At 38.3% G+C, this 21,733-nt stretch overlaps 1 long non-coding RNA gene across 1 annotated transcript; it reads left to right on the forward strand.

The window, feature by feature from the left end:
* The first annotated feature begins 1,331 nt into the window (after nt 1-1,331).
* Nucleotides 1,332-21,495, forward strand: LOC138356310 (uncharacterized). The gene is made up of 2 exons (XR_011224345.1): nt 1,332-2,270; nt 15,768-21,495. It is a non-coding gene; the product is annotated as an uncharacterized lncRNA (long non-coding RNA).
* The last annotated feature ends 238 nt before the right edge of the window (nt 21,496-21,733 follow it).

Here is a 21,733-nt window from a genome sequence, read left to right on the forward strand (position 1 = left end):
GGGTTCTTGTCACATTTTACGGGCCGTAAATGGACCCTTTGATGGGGACGTCCTCTTTAATACTTGCTCGCGCTTGAGTGCCTTTACCTAATAGTGTTCTGTGCCTTATATAATATAATGATATCAAGTTATTGATATCTACAGTTACAAACTGTACTACGAAACAAACGTAGTACAGTTTGATTCGTTCTCGATTCTCAATCTTGATTCCCGGGTTCGATTTCCGGACGGGACAGAAATGGTTGGGCACGTTTCTTTTCATGTCTCTGTTCACGTAGCAGTAAATATTTACCTTGTACTCACCTAGTTGTGCTTGTAGGGGTTGAGCTCTGGCTCTTTGGTCTCGCCTGTCAACTGTCAAGCAACTGATGTACAGATTCTCTGTATCAACTGATACAGTGTGTCTGTGAGTGTGGTGGTGTTGGTTGTTCTGTGTGTGTGTGTGGTCTAGGTGCGTGAGTGTGGCGTAAGTGGGTGCGTGTGGCATGAGTGAGCGCCCATGGTGTGGGTTGGTGTGTGCAAGTAGTGTTAATGGGAGGTGTTTGGTATGGTTGGTGTTTATAATATGTTCGGGCGCGTGTAGTTTGAGTGGATGTGGTGTGGAAGGCTTCGTGTGGTGTAGGTGTGTGTATGTGTGTGAGTGTGTGGAAGCTTGAGCGAGGAACGCTAGCGTGCTACGACAGTTAAGTACCGTCTCCCCTCTGTCTCGCGGCCCTCTTATTGATGTACATCTTGCTGGAGACGCTCTCATACACCGACACCTGTTGCTCAAGGATCAGGTGTGATGATGCTGATGATAATATATATATATATATATATATATATATATATATATATATATATATATATATATATATATATATATATATATATATATATATATATATTGTGTGTGACTACACTCTGGCCTAGTGTGTAGTGCAGAAGTAACACTTTTAGATACGACTCTCTGTACAGTTATAAAACAGTATGTGCATCCTGTCCTCCTAACCTGTTAGCCAACGCCCATAAAAGCACCATAAACCCTGAACAATACATTAGAAACATAGTAAGCTCACTTTCAGCCGGACGACGCCTCACCGATACAAAAACCTTCCAAACCACCCTTTTCGTTCTATTCTCACCGCCAGCGCTAAGAACCTCTCATTACGAGCCTGGCCGCACTCACAAATCAATCGCTCGCTCCCTGGAAAACGCCTCAAACAATATCAAATTCACGGCCAAAACAGCCAACAGGGAGTGTCGACGTTTCCTTTCATTCATGAGTTCAGCTGGCGGAGTCGTTGGGGTGGGGAGGGAGTGGGGGTTATGCCTCTCTTGTGACGGCGCTCCTGACCCCGTTACCACCACCCACCAGACGCATCGCCGTTGCGTCGGCAGGCCGGGTTGCAACGGGAACTGGCCGGCCTGCAGACGAACGCTTCCCCCACCGTGAGTCATGTGGTATTGTGTGGTGACGTCACCGCAGTCCTGACCAACGTTGGAGTGAAGTCCGAGGTGGTGGTAGACGCCGCCTGGGCCGTAGGGGGCAGAGTAATAAAATTTATGGCCACGATTCACGTCCCACATTTGGTTCAAATTTACGAGTACCCATTACCAGACGCTACAGAGGAGCTGGCTCGCCTGCCCACGGCTCACTCCAGTGCCGATTTTCACAGTGGAAGGGTGCAGTGTGTTGCAAGGAGCGGTGGAGGTGAGAGTGGTGGCTGTGGAGCGCGCGTGGAGTGTTCAGCGGAGAAGTGGCTAGTGGAGAGGAGGGAGTGGAGTCTTGGTGGAAGAGGAAGAGAGTTGTGTATAGTGTGCAGGGCGATCAATGCGTGGTGGGAGGGATGAGGGTGGAAGGGAGGGGTTCCAACATTCCCCCAGCCTGGCCTCTTCCTTTACCCTAACCCTCCTCTCCTTCCCTACCCTCCCCTCCCCTAAAACGGACCATCCACTCCCCGCCACGCATAACGGTCCCTGGGTTTCGTAGAGACATGTCCGATTTTCCTTTCTAATCCTCTCTTGAAAGCATCTCTCTCTCTCTCTCTTCACCAAGCCAGTGCCTCATGCCACTTGCAATTGATAGAATATTGGTTCATAATATAGTAAAATGTGACAAAACTGTATGAAAAGGGTAATGTGATAGCGATCGAATGAGTGATGATTTTCAAAATGGCGGCTTCCCTTGGCTCCGTCGATGGCGGTAACTAAGGAAATTTCCCTTGCTGCGGCAGATGTGTGGATCCTTGTGTTGATATGTATGGAACTACTCTGCTTTCTCGTTACAGGTACGTATCATCAACAACATGGGTAGAAAAAGGAGGGAAAACGAGATTCAAAGGATTAAAATAGTATACAATAGGTCAATATAGCAAGCTACCTAGTAGGTGTCAATACGGAGAGAGGCAGGGGAAGTGCGCGCATAGTCTAGCTGGTCTGTTTCATAAGGCCAAGACCATAGCTCTCTTTCTTATCTTCTCTTACTCTCTCTCTCTTTTTCGGTCTTATTTATCTACATCTTCTCTTTCTCTCTAGCTCACCTATCTCTCCTTCCTTCCTCCCGCTCTCTCTCTCTCTCTCTCTCTCTCTCTCTCTCTCTCTCTCTCTCTCTCTCTCTCTCTCTCTCTCTCTCTCTCTCTCTCTCTCTCTCTCTCTCTCTCTCTCTCTCTCTCTCTCCCCGGGAAGAATGTAGGCGAGATACAACGGTATTGATGGGGGTGACGATCACAGCTGACATTTGTTTGGTATGGGATTACTAAGTGAGCGGAAGCCCGATAGAAGCTGATGTTTGTGCTCATATATGTATGTATACGTATGTTTATTGTTTATATATTCAGTATATGTGTAAATGTGTATGAATGCGCGCGGTTGTTGTGTGTTCCCGTCTTTATTTTTCGTAAGCACGAGTAGCAAATTATATAGTATTAATAAGTGAACGAATTCAACACTGGGACCTATACACCTATACATCTATGTATATATACAATGAGATGTGCATCTCATTGTATATATATACATTGGTGTGTGTATATATACTTTTTAGTGTACATATAAACTGAAAATATTATTTTGTTCTGGACGGACTTTACATATATTTGTTGGATATATGACCTTAATAACCAACCAGAAGTTGTTAGCACTTTACCCCCCAACACCAAACAATGACAAATACCTTACAAAAATATATATACAATTTAAATCTATATAGTATTAGGATGTATATCAAATTATAGCTCAAGGCCAAATATTTCCCTACCTGGAATATATCTAAAGGGGGTTCTGGGACTTCGTCTTCTCTCTCACGTGATAATTTGGTCCAAAAATTGTTGCTTAGAACAGCCAGCAGATCCACATATCCACTACAGCCTGGTTGGTCCGGTATTTTCCTACTTTTGTTTTGGTACTATTTGTAACGTTTGCTGAGAGGATACTGAATAGCTCTGATATTAATAAAGTGTTCTGTGAGTGTGCCTATGGCGCCCCTTCTCTTCACTGGCTTTATTCTGCATTTCCTACCATGCCGTTAACTTCAGTTTGTTGTTATCCTACTGTGCAAATTTCGGACCGGGCCTTCCAGTAACTTCCACGTATATATTATATGATACCGGTCTATTCTTTATAGAGAGAAAGTTTGGGGAGCTTTAAGAAGGTCGAAATAATTTCCCATCTTAAAAAAAATTCTGGATTATTCTGTACTTTGTTATGCTCACTAAACGTTAAGTCATCTGCCATTATTAATATTATTATTATTATTATTATTATTATTATTATTATTATTATTATATGTTTTTTCTATGTGGGGATCTAAGTATATTATTGAATTTATCACAGTTAAACATCACGTTATTTTCAGTTGGCCAGTCGAAGAATCTATTGATATCGGTTTGTTGTTTTTCAATGTCGTCTACAGAAGTACATTTTATGCTGATTTTTGGATCGTCTGCAAAAGTTGACATCTAGCTGTGGCTTGTATTTTTATTTAATCTGTTTTGAGAATAAGAAAGCAGTGGTGCGAGGACTGTGCTCTGTCGTACAGACCTTTTCATTGTACTTGGGTTTGATTTTGTTTGATGGATTGTTAGTCTGTTCATACAGTTTGACAGGAAACTGGATAACTATTGCCTTACTTTACCTGTTATTTCAAGTTATTTCATTTTATGGGCTATCACTCCATGATCACAATAATCACATGCCTTAGTAAAGTCCGTTTGGACAGCATCAACAAATTGTTATTCCTCTAATGTTTCCGTGACTATGTCATAGTTGTTGAGTAAGTGGTGAAGACAGGATTTTCCCAATCAAAATCTATGTTGACCTTGGTTCTATTTGATTCTAATTAATAATCTTATCCATTTCCTTCTTGTATATGTAAGCCTTTAAGATCTAGACCTAAAAGGACCACCTCAAAGATTTTAGCCTAGGAAAACCACCTTTGTGATTTATACAAGAGGAGAAGAACCTGTAAGTGAATCATCTAAAAGATTAAGACATAACACAACCACCTTCAAAGCTTATGTCTAAGAACGATCTCTATGATATAAGCATCAGAGAACCATCTTTAAAGATTAGGCCTGAGAGTTGAATCGTTATGACTGAAATACTATTTTTCTTTGACATTGTTAACCTCATAGCTGCTTCTGTTATTATGTATATTATTACTAATATTTCCAGTGAAAAATCGTCAGGGATAGACTCCGAAAAGTGTACTCCACTTCTCGGTGTATATACACTGAGAGTTAACACTCTGAGGTATATACACTTCGGATGTCAACACCCAAAGTATACAGTACTTGATGGTTATTCAGTCAGGACACTAAGCCCCGAAATCATCTTAAGATAACCTCAAGTAGATAATACTCGTGGGTTTCCTTAATAACCTTCCAGAAGTTGATAGGTCTTAAGCCGAACATCAAACTAGTGAAAGACGTTTAAAGTCTAAGGACTTTATATATAAAAGTCTAAGTACTTGATATATCTCTGTATTAATGATTTAATAACACCAAACACTGAAATGTAATAATATATACAACATGCTAATGAAATAATACCTGTTCCAGGTTTTAACCCTCCTGTGCTTGTTAGGCCTTAAGTTCAACGCCAGTTTTTAATTCATTTAACTTATTAAGCAGTCCATCCTCATCCGGTGAGGGGTTAGTGAGCTTCTTACTTCATCCATCCAGGCTCTGTACCCATCCTGTGAGTGGTAAGTGGCTCTGTACCCATCCTGTGAGTAGTTAAGAAGCTCTATACTCATCCTGTGGGTATAGAGTTAGAGCTAGATCCACCACAAGATGGATATGGATCTCCATATCCATCCAGAGTGTGGTTAGTGGGCCCCATACCCCTCCTGCGTGTGGTTAGTGGGCTCCATACCCATCATGTGTGTGGTTAGTGGGCTCCATACCCATCCTGCGTGTGGTTAGTGGGCTCCATACCCATCCTGTGTGTGGTTAGTGGGCTCCATACCCCTCCTGCGTGTGGTTAGTGGGCTCCATACCCATCCTGCGTGTGGTTAGTGAGCTGAATAATCCTTGAGAGCTGCAAACTGTATTAATATGCTGGCATATTCTTTTGATTTAACTGATTTTATGTTTATCCTTTGGCTACAGCACCTTTATATTTTTACTGTAATATATTGAGCTGTTCTTTCCTTCTGTAACATTGGAGATGATGGCCAATTATTTTTTCACTGGGAAAAAGGGAGTTTTGAAGTTGTCGAAATTGGAAATTCTATGTTCCAGTTTAATTCCAGGCCATAACTGTTCCCAAGATTAAGACTGATAAGGTAATCCGATATACAGAATCACCCAAGGATGTTTTGTTTGGGAGGTTATTTCATTGATTCATGTTTTGGTATTCTCCATTTTTTTTAGTAATAATAAATTTTAATTCCATTTACATTAAACAATAATAAATAAATTAAAATTGATGTACAAATTAGTCTCGCTTTCGGTCTAGGATTCGGTCCAGGATGGACCGAAACGTCGTCGTCTCCTAATCTTCTGGTGTGTGGTTTGGTTATCAAAACTAATCAATTTGACTAGATCATCTGCTTTTACGTATTTAATTTAACAATCTCTCCACGAAATCTTGTACCATATTATAATCATCTTCAGTAGCATACTGTATCAATTATGCTTTTTATTTTAATTATCTAGAGGATCTCAATATCTTAAAATTTCCAAATTGCTCACATGAAGGTTTTTCCTCAAGACAAAAAATTTGTTTTCTAGATAACGTTTGAGCAACTGCAAGCAAGGATGTAAGTCTAAAGCTTTTAGTTGAATTCTCGGATTTTCTTCATGTGTTCAGTTACGATCTTGGCCTTCTTAAAAATTTGAAGCCAAAGTTTGATTCATTTCAAGCATGAACGCTGGTGGCTAGGAGGAATGCAAGTGGAACGTGCACATCTTTCAATGATGAAGAGATGTACTAAGTCCCGTCCTATTGATTAACTAACACTCATAACTGAATTTTTTCGTTTCGTTTGTAATTCATCAGTAGGCAAGTGGGAATTGGAAAGCGGATGTAGCACTAGGGAGGGAGAGTGATTTCTCTCAGTAACATGGACTTTGAATACCAAGTAAGTTGCATATAGTTTAATATTCTTCTCGGCAATTTGGTGATTACAACGTATCAGGCTTTCTGACTGGTTATATAACTAGTTCTTGCTGCGTACATATGTATATATATGTATATATATTGCATAGTCGCGTATTTCAGAACATGTGCCAAATACAATACACGGGCTCCTACGTCAAATTCTGAAACCAAGTACAGAGTACGGACAACACCACGTACAGAGCAGGAACCTCTATACTAAGACAGTTCCGTAATCTCAATATCAAGAGTGGACTATTAACTTACATTGATTCAACTTTCTACAAAGCGATTTATCTAGAATTAACAGGGAATGATTACACAGGGAGTGTTTCACAGCACCAGCAAGTGAGATGCAGGTAGACTGTGGACGAAGTGCCGTTCCTATTATATGTGTGTTTCGGATATTTCCCATTCTGGCCAACATGGAAGACACCTGGATTGCTCCCATCAGCATTTGTTGTCTTGTCACCTGATACCCTACCTTGTACCCTGTGGGTATTGTGCCCTCAACTCCCTACTTCCGGACATGTGCCGGTTTTCCGGTAGTAAATGTGCCTTGAGGTCACTGATATGTGTTCAGAACGAAGGAATGTAAGATTTGCTATAAAATACTCGACATAAGTGGTATGTCTCTCTCTAACACAGACAGCGCTCGGGATTCGTTGTCCTAAGGGCCCGGGTTCAATCCCCGGTGGAGGCGTAAATAAATGGGCAGCGTTTCTTTCCCCCTGATGCTCCTATTCACCTAGCAGTAAATAGGTACCTAGGAGTTAGACAGTTGCTACGGGTTGCTTCCTGGGAATGTGTGTGTATGTTAGAAAGAACTATATGTACACTAGTATAGATACATTTATTTATTTATTTATTTATTTATATGTAGTAAATATTATAGAGGAAAATTAGATTGGTTTGAAAGGAGGGGTCCAAGAGCTAATAGCTCAATCCTGCAGACACAAATAGTATATACACACAAACACACACAAACACACACACACACACACACACACACACACACACACACACACACACACACACACACACACACACACACACACACACACACACACACACTTTTAGCGTGAGAGTAGTAGAAAAATGGAATGCACTTGGGGAACAGGTTGTGGAAGCAAATACTATTCATACTTTTAAAACTAGGTATGATAGGGAAATGGGACAGGAGTCATTGCTGTAAACAACCGATAGCTAGAAAGGCGGGATCCAAGAGTCAATGCTCGATCCTGCAAGCACATATAGGTGAGTACATATAGGTGAGTACACACACACACACACACACACACACACACACACACACACACACACACACACACACACTCAGATCGATTGATAGTGATACAATTAGATGTTTTCATCAGCCTCTCTCATGTTTATCTATCTCCTTGTGTTATTGCTGCACCTTCGCTACAACACCATTTAGGAATATCATCAGTCCTAGTTCCACTGTTATTCCTAATTTTTGCGAATGATCTATCCGAAGGATTTACAGGTCAATATTTGCAGATGGCACAAAGTTAACTAGGAATGTTAACCTCCTACGAGGAATTTAGATAAATTACAGGAAGTTGAAAGACAAAAAGCTGTTTCAGGTAAATATCGCAATACCTAAATAAGGAATCTTTCAGAACAGTCAATATATATATAGTGCCTTTGTAAGACCAACACTAGAATATGTAGCACAGACCTGGAATCAACACCTTTGTAAAAGACAAACCCCAAAATCTATGCACAAATATTTGCAGACACATTATTTCCACCCCTGTTCCGGTGGCCAGCAAGTAGAATACATTGAACGAAGAAGCAGTGGAAGCCACCTCTACCCACAATTTAAGGCGAGATTCGACAAAGGATTTAGAACCTCAGGAAAGTTAAATTCTTGTGCAACTGGTACGTAAAGGCTAGGTAGTGGGGCATTAAGGGCTAGACTTCGTTTCTTCATAATGATTGTTAGGTAAGCACTCTTTCCCACCCCTCTCTCTCTCTCTCTCTCTCTCTCTCTCTCTCTCTCTCTCTCTCTCTCTCTCTCTCTCTCTCTCTCTCTCTCTCTCTCTCTACATCTCTATCCTTCCTCTCTTTCTCTCTCTACATCTCTCTCCTCCCTTACTTCCCAATTCTCCCCCCGTTTCTTGACATATCTATCTCCACTATTCAGTTTACCTCTCATCCTACTTCATCTCCTGATCTTTCTCTTTAACTCTCTCCCACGAACTATCCACACTTTTCCCTATCTACACCTTTTTTCTGTTCTACTTCTCTAACTGCTTGCATCACCCTCTCCCCTGCTTCCTCTCTCAGCTCTCCCTGACTTCTAGCTCCCAAGGCAACCTATTCAACTACAGTGCCAGACGAACGATTCAGCTTCCTTGTGTGTTATACAGTTCGAATGTGTGTATTCAAACAGTTCTTTTGAGTGATGCTTTGTTCGTTTTTGTTTGAACTTAGTGGCAACAGGTGTACGTTTGCCTGTAGATACAATCAGCTGTAAAACATTTGAACAAAAACATAAACTCTTTACGAATTACAATCCTCACACACGTGTGTGCATGAATGTATTTATGCAACTGTATTCGTTTAAATGTTTTTGTTGAGTCGAGCGCAAATTCCTGGGCCCCGTCTTACCAGCTGTTGGGTGTCTAATTCAATGCATTTTTTCTTGTCGTATTTGCTTCTGAAACAATTTATTAAATTAACTTCTACTGTCCCCTCTTCTCTATTGACTTTCATCACTGCTCTTACACTTACTGAACAAGTATTCTTTTACATCAATGTTACTCCTCCCACCTCCAGTCTCCATCCATGTCCTGTTTTTCTGCTCTGCTCTATAATGAACATTTCCTCTTTAACAGCTTTACAAATTCCTCAGGGAATCTGATGTTTTTATCATTTGTCCTTGATTTCGCTTTTTCTTTCATGGTCGCTTAGTTTCAGCTATTTAATGTCCTTCTAACAGATCTTGGGCCTCATCCCTTATCATTCAATTGTCTGCTGCACAGGTTCCCGAACCCTTCAGACAGTCTGCCTCCACGAACTGTACTTCACACTTAACATCATGTGATTAACTAAATGCTTTACCATATTCTTTGATCTCTCTCTCTCTCTCTCTCTCTCTCTCTCTCTCTCTCTCTCTCTCTCTCTCTCTCTCTCTCTCTCTCTCTCTCTCTCCACATTGTCTCAGTCTTCGTAATAGTGCTTTATAATGCACCGTAGCTATCTTCGTGCTGCTAGTCTTGTTTTTACTGCAACAGCTGACAACGAGGATTCTTATAAACACTTCTTCATCCGTGTGGGATAATCATGGCTCGGACATAATATACGGCCACTATCATTTACCGGTGAGCCTTAATTCACAGCCAGCATATTTTATCCAAGAATATGGTCTTATATTACCGATATAATACGTTGCTCTGATATACTGGTTTATTAAAGGGAGGAGGATGATAGAAAAACTTACAGGTTCTCAAAGAAGTAGTACAAGGCTTTATTACTCAGTAATTACGGCATCAGGCTCTTGATGCAATATAAATAAAGAGTACGTTTATCGTTAAATGCCTCGATTTTGTAACAATGAATTAATGTAATCATTGGATGAAGCGTGTCTATCAAAAGGGACTAGATATAAGGGCTTCTGGAACTTGCATATTCCTGGTGTTTGGCATTATATATGATGTTATAAAATCAAGATTTTAATTCTTAGCGAACAGTAGGGTTAATTTATTTTTAATCAATTGCAATCAATAAATATAATAATGATAATTCGGATATTGTTGAAAAGAATTGAGAATTTAAAACATTGTAATACAGTATATAACTATTTATACTTGAGAAGCATGATCAACTAGGCCAGAGGTGTCTACATAGTGAGACGTAGCTCCTGGCCCCACCTTGGCATCTTCTAGCCTGTTAATGCTATAAATTTCATATCTCTTGTTTCTCTTTGCATGTTATGCTTAGAGGGAAAGTGTTAAAAAGACTTGGGCCTATGATGTTGATAAATCTCTCTCTCAGCGTATCTATTGCACCTTTGTTTTTCAACGGGGCTATTTTGCCCTTCCTGCCATACCTCTTTGTCTCGTGTGGTGTTATTTTCGTGACTAGATTTGGTACCAACGAGCACAGTTGGTGAATTCAGTATATATATATACACACGTACTCGTTCACCCGTTCATTGTCGTTTTTTTCATTAAAAGCAAATTCGAAATAATGAAAACGTGTTAATTTTGAGAACGGTTATGAGGAAAATTGATGCACTCCATTAATGTACATACATTAAAGCACATTGTATACATGACGTATACATGTGATTAGGTGACACGAATGTGTTACAAACGAGCGGATGAAACGGTGACAAAGAGGCCAATGAAGAGGAAACCCAAATTGAGTGTTAAATGGACATGTTTGTAAAGGGGAAAAAGGGGGAAGAAATGGATACTCAAAGGGAAGAGGAAAATGATTAAGGAGGAATCGCCCAGCATTGACCAGGGTTGAACATGGGCAGAGAGAGAGAAGCTGTATGGTTGTTTGACAGGGAATAAAGAAGGATAGACAGAGGATGATGATGTACGGGATGTAGGGGAATTGAATAGGGGTGGAAAAGGGAAAGTGGGGACTCAGTAGATGAATTGATACCAGTGACGACGCAAGTACTGCATTTGGTACCGGTATGATATACTCATAGTCGAATATACACGAAACGAGATTTGCCTTTGCTCAAATTTTGCGTCCGTCCGGCTTTCATGAATTCAGATAGAAAAAAAAGACTGAAATGAGTGCCAATCACAGAGGCCGAACGTCGACACTGTGACGTCAACCACCCTAGTAACATTATGTGGCCCAATCATGGGAGGTTTCACAGTCTCATGACGTCAAAAGTTTTCTTTTATTAGCTATATAGGTTATATAACCTATAAAATATCTTCCATGGATATGATGTCAGAGCTCTATAGGTGCCACCATGTTGAACCAAGATAATAATACAAAAAATCAGATATAGCCTAATATTAGCCTCATTACACAAATTAATACTCCATGTTTGCAATTGTAAATTGCATTAAATTGCACTCACGCTATAGGAAAGCAATAAAGATGGAATTATATGTACGATAGTATCCGTTAAATCTAGCTAATATTTCTCTCTAACACTCATTTATATATTCTGTTTAATAATTCCTTTAAGGTATTCTTCTTCTTTTAGCATGTCCTTCATTCTCTCGCATTCTCAACCTCTGTCCCTGCAACACTTCTCTCGCGGTGAAGCGTCGAACCTATATTTCCCTACTTTCGTCTCCTGTTTCGTCGTGTATCAAATTATATTAAAACCTTTACTTTTACCCATCTCTTTTTATGGATCAAATTATCGGGTACCCGGGATCACAGGATTGCTACCAGCGTAAGTTTAATACAGTATATATGTGAATAGGTTTGGGTGGTTATAGGCATGAGCTGTCTCTTATGGGTCAATATGCGACCTGTAGATTCCGTTATTCTCCTGTTCTTGTGTTCTTTCATTTATTTTTCGCTCCACCCAGTGTATCTATCCCTTTATATATATATATATATATATATATATATATATATATATATATATATATATATATATATATATATATATATATATATATATATATATATATATATATATATATATATATATATATATATATATATATATATATATATATATATACTTTTAGCTACGTGACCTGATCCTTTGTACTGATAAGCGGGCCTCTGTGCTTTAAGTGCCTTGAAATTCTTCAATTCCTTATCTTCGGAACATTCAATCTGTCACCTTTATTCACTTCATAAAATGTTAGATTTCTATTAATACTTCTTAACGTAAGACTTTATCTTTAACGGTTGGCTGAACAGAGCAAAAACTACTGACTCTACTTGGTGTTCACAATTTTATGGTAAATATTACTTTAACTAAATATGATTCCTCGCCTCTCTCTCTCTCTCTCTCTCTCTCTCTCTCTCTCTCTCTCTCTCTCTCTCTCTCTCTCTCTCTCTCTCTCTCTCTCTCTCACACACACACACATTTACACACCCTTCCCTCCCCGACCTTGGTCCTCGTGCTGGGAGTGAGAGAAGTGCTGATTCACTGCCAGCTGCCCCAGCGCCTGTCTCGCTACGTTTGCACCAATTGAAGCTAGAATTGTAGCTACCAGCCTGTCCTCTCATGCTGTAGCTGACCTTTGTGTGTGTTGTTTTTGCACCGATAGTGGTGGGATGGAGCCAGGGGAGGATGGGGGTGAGAGTTTGGTGAGCGGATTGTTTTTTTGTATAAAGTTGTGATAGACGGATGAATTTTTGTTAAAGGGTAGATGGGTTGGTTGTTTTTGGTGAAAGGTGGGTTTTGGATAAAGGGTTATTGTTGATAAATGGTGGGCAGGTGAGTGGATAAAGAGATGGTAAGTGTGTGGATTTGGATGAAATGTTAGTATGTGGGTGGGTAGGTGTATTGATTTTAGATAATGGGGTAGGTGGGTGGATACGGAGCAGGTGGGTGAGCTGTTGAGGAAGGTTCAGAGGTAATTTTATGGAAGTTATTTGCTTTTGTAATTGAGTATATGAATTCAAGATAGAGTACCCGGCTGTGCCCGGGTCTTTCTCCACATCCACCATCCTTCTCTTTTTCCTCTTCTCTCCTAACATCCCCTTCTCCCTGCTAGGTTTCTTTCTTCCCCCTTCTACTTCCCATATTATATAGGAAGGAGAAGAGGGGGCATATTATATATATATATGTGTGTATATGTGTGTATATATATATATATATATATATATATATATATATATATATATATATATATATATATATATATATATGCCGTACTTATACTAGCACTTTTGAGGAAAGTCATGTTTACAGCCATCACACATTCATCCACGATACATAACAAAGCCAAACGGATTTTTTGCAAATAAATATTCTATTTTTTTGTTTATGATGAAACCCTTTTTTGTTCTCAGTTTAACCTGTTTTTTTATGCACATGTGGAACAAGCCCATGTGGCAGGTGTGGCGGATGTGGCAATCAAGGCAGGTGTGACAAGTAAGACGTGAATGGTAGCTGTGACAATCAGTGGTAAATATGTTAGTGCGGCACGCAAGATAGATGTCATAGATGTTACAGATAGACGTAAGAGATGTGACAAGTGTTACAGGTGTGGCGTTCTCCTTACTTTCCAAATTTGCATTTATATATTGTCAATGTTTTAAGTTTTTTCTTTTATTTTTAGACACATTATTTTAGTCAACAAATTTACATTTTTATTGTGTTGAAGAGTACCAAATACATATAAAGTATTTTATAGATAAATATAAAACAGAAAGTATTTTATAAATAAATATAAAGCAGTATCTAGGTGTCGCTTCTCGGAATAACATTAACTGTGCTCCACTTTCATTTTATTGGTGTTTGATTTCTCAATTCACATATTAATTATTTTTCAATTATAGAATCGATTGGTTTATTGTTTTTTTGTTGATAGTGGCATGAAACTCTATGTATTTCTATCTCTAGTTAACTGGTATTATGAACATTAAGACGTTAATTATGAGTACAGTACAGGTATCTAGTTAGTACTCTCTAGTTAACTGGTATTATGATATGAGTACAGTATATCTTGAGGTTATCTTGAGATGATTTCGGGGCTTTTTAGTGTCCCCGCGGCCCGGTCCTCGACCAGGCCTCCACCCCCAGGAAGCAGCCTGTGACAGCTGACTAACACCCAGGTACCTATTTTACTGCTAGGTAACAGGGGCAGTATCGTTATCCTTTGTTTTTTGTTGTTGTTGTTTTTTTGCTTTTACGTGCTTCAATGGGTGTTTTTGTATTCTTTTGTGGAGTATTTTAATGTGTTTTTGAGGAGTATTCTGAAAGTTATCAACACACTCAGATTTTCATATTTTTGCATCAGATCATTATGTTGTACTACAGTAATTATTTATATAAATTTGGAAACCAAAATATTATTACGATGGATGGTTTGAGATTGTGAACCTTCTTGAGCTTCTCGAACACCAAATGGGTACTGAAAGTTTTCTCAGTGTGGAGGGTTTGGAAAGCTCTTATAGCACTTTTTTCTGTGAAGCCGAGAGTCTGAAGCTATTAGGACAAAGTAATATTGTTGGTTCAGTCCCCTATACCTGTTGAGTTCCTCTGCTTCCACGAGGTTGGGGCTCTATCTGTTTGACTGGTTTTTGCAGGTACCAGTCAGGGTGAATACAGGTGTATTCTCGATTAGAATGCTTTAGATTCCTCCAGGAGAATAACGTTGTTTTCGTCTTGCCGATAAGTATGATTATCTTCATTTTGGGACATATAAAAATGTAATTTCCTCTCTATCTCTGAACTGGACACTGGACTCTGGTGTGTTTCCTTATGATGTCGTTGATGTCACTATTGTGACGTCAACACATTGAGGCTAGGTTTCATATATTGATTTCTTTGACCATACAACTATCAAAACATTTCTATTTAACCTGTTCAACTTCATGTCCCATAGAAAAGAAGTACTGTATTGTATCCCAGGAACATTTAATTAATACCACACAGTTTTAGATCTCAACGCAAAACAAATCAGGGGCAAATAGTTCCATTTTGTTTAATTTTCAAAATATCTTCTCTCTGTCGTGTGAAAATTTGTCTCGGTATAAAAATGGAACATATTTGAGTCATCGGGATACATATGCATCATAAATCATCCAATAGAGACAATTTAAAGTGGGAGTAATTTTTGTAGATTTCAGCTGACATGTAGTTGATCTTTGTAAGTTTCCAAATATTTATGGTGAAATTTGCAAGTATGCATGAGGGAGGAGGCTCATGGGAGGGAATGTTGGAGTGCCAGCTCTTGTGATGGGAGGAGGCTCATGGGGAGTGAACGCTGTTTTGCCAGATTTAGTGATGGGAGGAGGGTCATGGGAGGAAACGCCGGAGTGCCAGATCCTGTGATTTATGGTTTCTGGCACAAGACCAGAGAAAGTATGATATGTTGTTCTTTAAGGCTTTTCTCATCCTTATCTCTTAATATGTGCCTCTTTTTTGTGTTTGTATCTTTGTTTTTCCTTCAATACTACACATGCTTTTTATACATAGATATATTTTATATGCAGTTATCACCGTTGACTCATTCCGCATCATTAATATGATCTTTGTCTTACAGGTCAAAGCAGGAGGCAGCACTCACAGACTCTGGACAACATGCAACTCCCTCTCTTTCTTGAAGATATAACTGGACGAACCTACATGTTTCACTCCTCATCAGACGTCGAGGAAATAGTAATTAATTTGAACGAAGAAGGCAATGAACAGAAATTCAAAAACCATTAGAAGACATCATAAGCCTCCGAACATCTACGAAGAAGACTCTTCAAGAAACTCTTCAAGAAGATCAACTCTCTTTTTTCCTTAATCCTATATTTCTTACATCCTGTTTTGGTTCCCTGGTGCCAAGCAGTGAGTTGTGGCTCCGTGTCTAAACTGAAAATTCAAAATCTTAGCTGACTCAGTTTACTTGTTTAATAATGTCAAAGTTTAATAATACCAATTTCAGACTATCTCATAGAAAACTTAAGATTGAATGCATTTCTGATTCATTTTGAGTTCAGTATCAATATGCATGACTTATCAATTAAATATAATATTCCAAACGACCTGGAGACTAGGTATTGATAAAATTATTAACAAAATATTGATAACTGATTGAAATATTAATATAACTCATAATAAATATTCTATAATAACTATCAGAAAGTCCTCTAATTATTAGCATAACGTTTTAAAAGTACTGTATATATGATATGAAACAAATGTAGTAATTTCAGTGTGATATTTAAATAATTAATTTATATAAAACAATCAGGGAACGATATATTCATTACAGTCAATATTTCAATAAACAGAAATAAATTTCAGTTCAATAGAAAAAGTCTATTCTGCATATATGACCTTAATTTATAGCCATATATCTGTGAGAAAATCATTAACATATATATACTAGTAAGTTCAAGATTATCAATGAGTGTTGGTTTAGTAAACGGAAGCAAGCACAGTCATGCTGACCACCACCTGGCTCTAACAATCCTCCCGCTTCCGTTCCTTTAACCCCTAAGTTAATGCTCTACATCTACCCTGTAGATCCGAATTTGTGAGATAATTGTTAACAAATTCGGTTCTAGAGAGGTTTGTGTGGGGCATACATGGCAACTGTCTAACAAACCTGCATGGGGCATACATGGCAACTAACAAAACTGAATGGGGCATATATGACAACTGTCTTAACAAACCTGTGTGGGGCATATATATGGTAATGGTCTACCAAACCTGTGTGGGGGCATATTTGGCAACAATCTAACAAACCTGTATGGTGTTTACATGGCAACTGTATAACAAACCTGCATAGGGGAATGCATGGATATTATCTAACAGTGTACTGGGCTTCATGGGAGTATTGTTGTTGTAGTAGTATATACTAATATTCTAAAAATAATAATGGCTTCATGGCAACTATCATTAACAATATCTAACACTAGGCATGGCAACTATGTGATATTGCAGTTGTCTAGCAGGGCTTTGGATTACATGTTAACTACTGTGTGAGAGCATGGACCTACACAGGTCAAACCTAACTATTGTACATACAGCAGGAAGTTTAAACAGTAAATACAATAAGACAAAACTGTATATATCTGCCAGTTAAAAAAATAAACAAAATTTTATGTTTCGGAGATGAGTGTCAATATTTCCATTCTTGTGTTTGTTAATTGTAAATGGCTACTCATTTAGCCAGCCTAATAGGCTTATTTAGGACCCCTAGGCCAACTACTGTCCTTCTAAAGGACGCAACCTATAATATTTGCTTATCTTATTGGTACCTATTCACAGGTGCATCAGGTGTAAGGAAACTTGTACAAGCGCATCATCCTCTACGGGAATCGAGCCCGGGACGTCTAGGATGTGAATGGACTGTAATGATCACTGCATAAATTATACCACACTTACTGTTTTCCAATACAAAAATGTAGTTTCCTTTCAATAAATCATGAATATACAGTACATATGATACCTTTGTAATGGAGCTGTAATTTAGCTACAGATATGGCCATGTTCAGCTGCTATGTATACCGTTGCAAACCAGGAAATACTTTATACAACAAACCTTGCAAATGTTACTTGGTACCTCAGTGGGCCTCACTCTTCCCAGTTTTGTTGAACACATCACAGGAGTGCAGGCAACCACATAGAGAAACAGCTGGAGAAGATTAAGCATATCTACAGAGCACCCTTCGCTCCAGTATGTGTGTATCTACCAGCCCATCCTTCTAAAATGATAGTACAGTACTGTACTTATTGTAACGTATTTGATTGAAAGTACCAATGTGTAGTGATGGATCACCAAAAAGTTAACTTTTTGTATCACTGAATTTAACCGAAAGGGAAACTATTTTTTTTACCACAACATAAATAAATGTTAATCTTCTTGTTTGAGGAGCTGTTCACTTGAGACAGTTAAGCAAGTCCCAGCTGTGTCTGGGTACAAGTGACAGGATGAACAACCCAGCGGGTTTTCTTCCTATTGGGGAGTGTTGTACATTCTGCTATGGCGGTATGTTCACTCACAAGATGAGTGGCGCTGCCCAATAAACTCGCCCCTCGGGGCAAAATTAAAAAAATTAAATAAATATAAGATTAATCTAACATCTCCTAGCAGGTCTAGGCTTATTGCACACTATGTTAGGCCTAATGTAGCGCATATGTATGTGCTATACTAGGCCTAAGAATGTATATGTCTGGTGTTTAGCTTTATTTTTTCCAGGCTATAAAAATAAAACTGCGAAAGTGAACATTGTAGTGGTCCATCACTACATATTGGTACCTTCAACTAAAAAATTACTATAATTACTATCATTTCAGGAGTATGGGCTGGTAGATAATAAGTAATTAGATATAAATAACGACTAGGGATCTTAAATACTATCAAATAAAGTAAATAAAGTTGCATTTTAATTCCAAATTAAGTTTGATGAATGACTCGACCAAGAATAAGGAAGGCAGGACAGGGCTGTTAGTATTATGTAACTAATAAATAACAATACGGTAATACAAGAGTTAGCAATATCTGTACAACACAACTGTAGTATTATCTACTAAAAGCTATAGTATTATCTATCAGAATGGTCAAGTTTAACAAAATACAGGTGTTAGTATTATCTATCTGAGAGACAATTGTAATTTAATATAGATGTCAATATTGTCTATCTGAGAAACAGCTGTAATGCAATAGAGATTTTAATACCAGTATTATCTATTTGAGAGGCAACTGTAATATAACAGAAGTGTTAATTCTATCTTTTAGGTAACAGAATATCTTGAGTAAACACTGGTCCTCAAACCGTACAATAATTGTAATACATGATGGCTCTAACATGTTGTGTTTAGACCGTGGAATACCAATTTATATGTATTGAATATGATCTGATGCAGCTTGTAATGTATTATATTTAATGCAAAAAGAGAAAATGAGAGAGTGCTAAGAATTTGTTGTATGATTTTGTACATACATACATACATGCATACTTACATATACATAGTATCATACTTTCTTACATAAATGGTTGTGTTCTCAATCAATTAAACCTATAAAATAAGTTGTATAAATTCCTTTATTGACTATAGGTGAATTGAACCATAATTTCAAACCTCACAACATATAATAAATACTGTAGTTTGTTATTTGTAGCCCTTGTAAACAATGTTTAAGTCAAATAATTTTTGTAATAGAATTTAGATACATTTTCTATTTTGAAATAAAGTTACCATTTTGGGAAACTGAAGTGGTATAGTCATAACATTAAACGTGCACCTCACGAGCAATTGAGTTTGGGTTCGATTTCTGGCTAGGGAGGATTGTCTGGGTGCTAATCCTTGACTGTTCACCCTCTGTTCACCCAGCAGTAATTGGATACCTTTTTATTAACTGAGTTGCATGTCATGTTCAAGGAAAAACCAGTGTGTGTAAGATTTTGTATGAGCTATAGGAAGGGAAAGCTCTCAGCCTGTTAACAGGAGTCAAAAGTCATCTGTACCTCTACCCACCTGACAAAGAAAAAATATATGAATGCATTAGCAGCTATAATTAACAAACAAATGCTTTTCTGAACATTCTTAAGTCAACGAAATCTGTTGTTAATATGTATAGAGTTAAGAAGGTTTAATTAGGCACCTTCCACAATAGTTGCGTTAATAGAACTTCTTTATGGTGGAGCGTATTTAAAAGTGTCTCCTTGACGTGCTTTGAGGTTCGAGAGTAAGCTCTTAAGCCACATATTTCAACCATCACTAGTTCAATGCAATGACTTATATCACCCATAATAAATACATATTTATGCATGTATTTACGAATCTTGTGCTGCATTTCTTCATGAAAATTTGTGGCTTATGTGTCACGGATTTTCATCTATGTGGCATTGTTTAGCTCCTTCTCAGTTTGATCAATTCTTGTCTGTCTACTTAGTGAAATCTTAAAAAAATTCCATGTGTTTATCTTATCTGTTTGTTCCTTCAGTTCTCCTAGTGTGGCGAGGTCCAATTTCCCAATGAACTACTGTATTACAGTTCAGTGTTCTTAGATCACGAACGAGCCTTGTTGCATAGGTTTAGAGGTTTTGCAGTTTCTTTAGGAGGGGTTTCCACTCAGGGGCAGCATAGTCACGAGGTGATGTTGCTTTGGTTGGGTATAACGTCCAGATTGTTCCTTTTAGCGTAAGACATTGTCCAGGTTAGCATATGCTGATGATACATTTTGTGCATGTGTGCCTGTGGTGTTAGAACTGGAGTTATGTCTAACACCCAGTCTTAGTCTTTTTCTGTAGAGGGAAGGTGACTTCTCTTTTACTGTATACTGTATTTCAGGAATTTTCACCCCTATTCTTATCCTCAAACTTGTTATTTGTTTGGCTTAAAATTACTTTTCAGCCCACTCCAAGAAACTTTCGTTCCTGCTATAACCCTTCAATGTCAAAATCTATACTGATAAGGAAGATTGAATTACCCTATCCTTCTCTTTTCGGTTTGAATTCTGTCTTGTGTGCATGTATGTTATGTATACTCACACAGAAATGCTTTCATGGTCGGGTATTAGCGCCTAGCCTCTCCTTCCAAACATTACATAATTTAGTGCAATGATTCATTACTCTTTTAATACATTTAAATTTATGTAATGCGTTATCTTCAACCACATTTTCGTCTAACCCATTCCCTTTATTCACAACTCTTAACACTGAAGAAGTTCTTTCCTGACATCTCTGGATCATTTGCATGTCTAGTTCCTACCTATGTCCTCTCGTTCTACTATTCCCAGTCCTGCCAATCGTCCATGCAATTGTATATGTCGTTATCATGTCCTCCCTATTCCTCCTCTCCTTTAGAGTTGTAAGATCCAGCTGACTCAGTCTATTAACCTAGCTCACTCCCCACAGTTCAGGAACGAAATATATTTAAATATTTTCTAATATTGTTTTGTGATTTATTTCGGGTATGAGTGCCATGCTGGGCTGCATACTTAGAAGTGAGTCTCACATAAATTGTATTTATAACACAGAAGATCTCCTTTGTCTAGGTTCATGAAAGGCTACAGAGCGTTGGCCAGTTTGACAAAAGCCGCTGACATTGTTTGGTAAATGTGTGCTTCTAGCTAGAGACTTGGGGTAATGTATTCTTTTAAGTCCTTTCCCTTTTCTGATTCAGAAATCTATATCTCCTTCATTCAGTGCTGCTGTAAAACATTGAATAAAGAAGATTCACTCCTGTACCTATCCCAATACTGTAATTTAGTTAAAATCTTGCAGCCATTTTTCATACCACATTTGGAATGTGATAAGGTTTCGAAGTTCCTATTTGTTATTATTATCCTCATCATTATTTTTACGTGATAAGCAAACACTGATATAAAGGAGCTGTTTCCTATGTTAGGTTGTTGACTTTTACGAGAAATAACGTGCTCTATCTCCGACCTGTGTACATGCGATTCATTACAGCTCTTCAGTGATATCGCCTCTCTTAATGTAACCTTTGGCTTCCATCTTAGAGTTTATCCTTGCCCACTATAACACTCATCCAACTTTACTATTC

The sequence above is a fragment of the Procambarus clarkii genome, chromosome 7, assembly GCF_040958095.1.
Source record: "Procambarus clarkii isolate CNS0578487 chromosome 7, FALCON_Pclarkii_2.0, whole genome shotgun sequence".
NCBI lineage: Eukaryota > Metazoa > Arthropoda > Malacostraca > Decapoda > Cambaridae > Procambarus > Procambarus clarkii.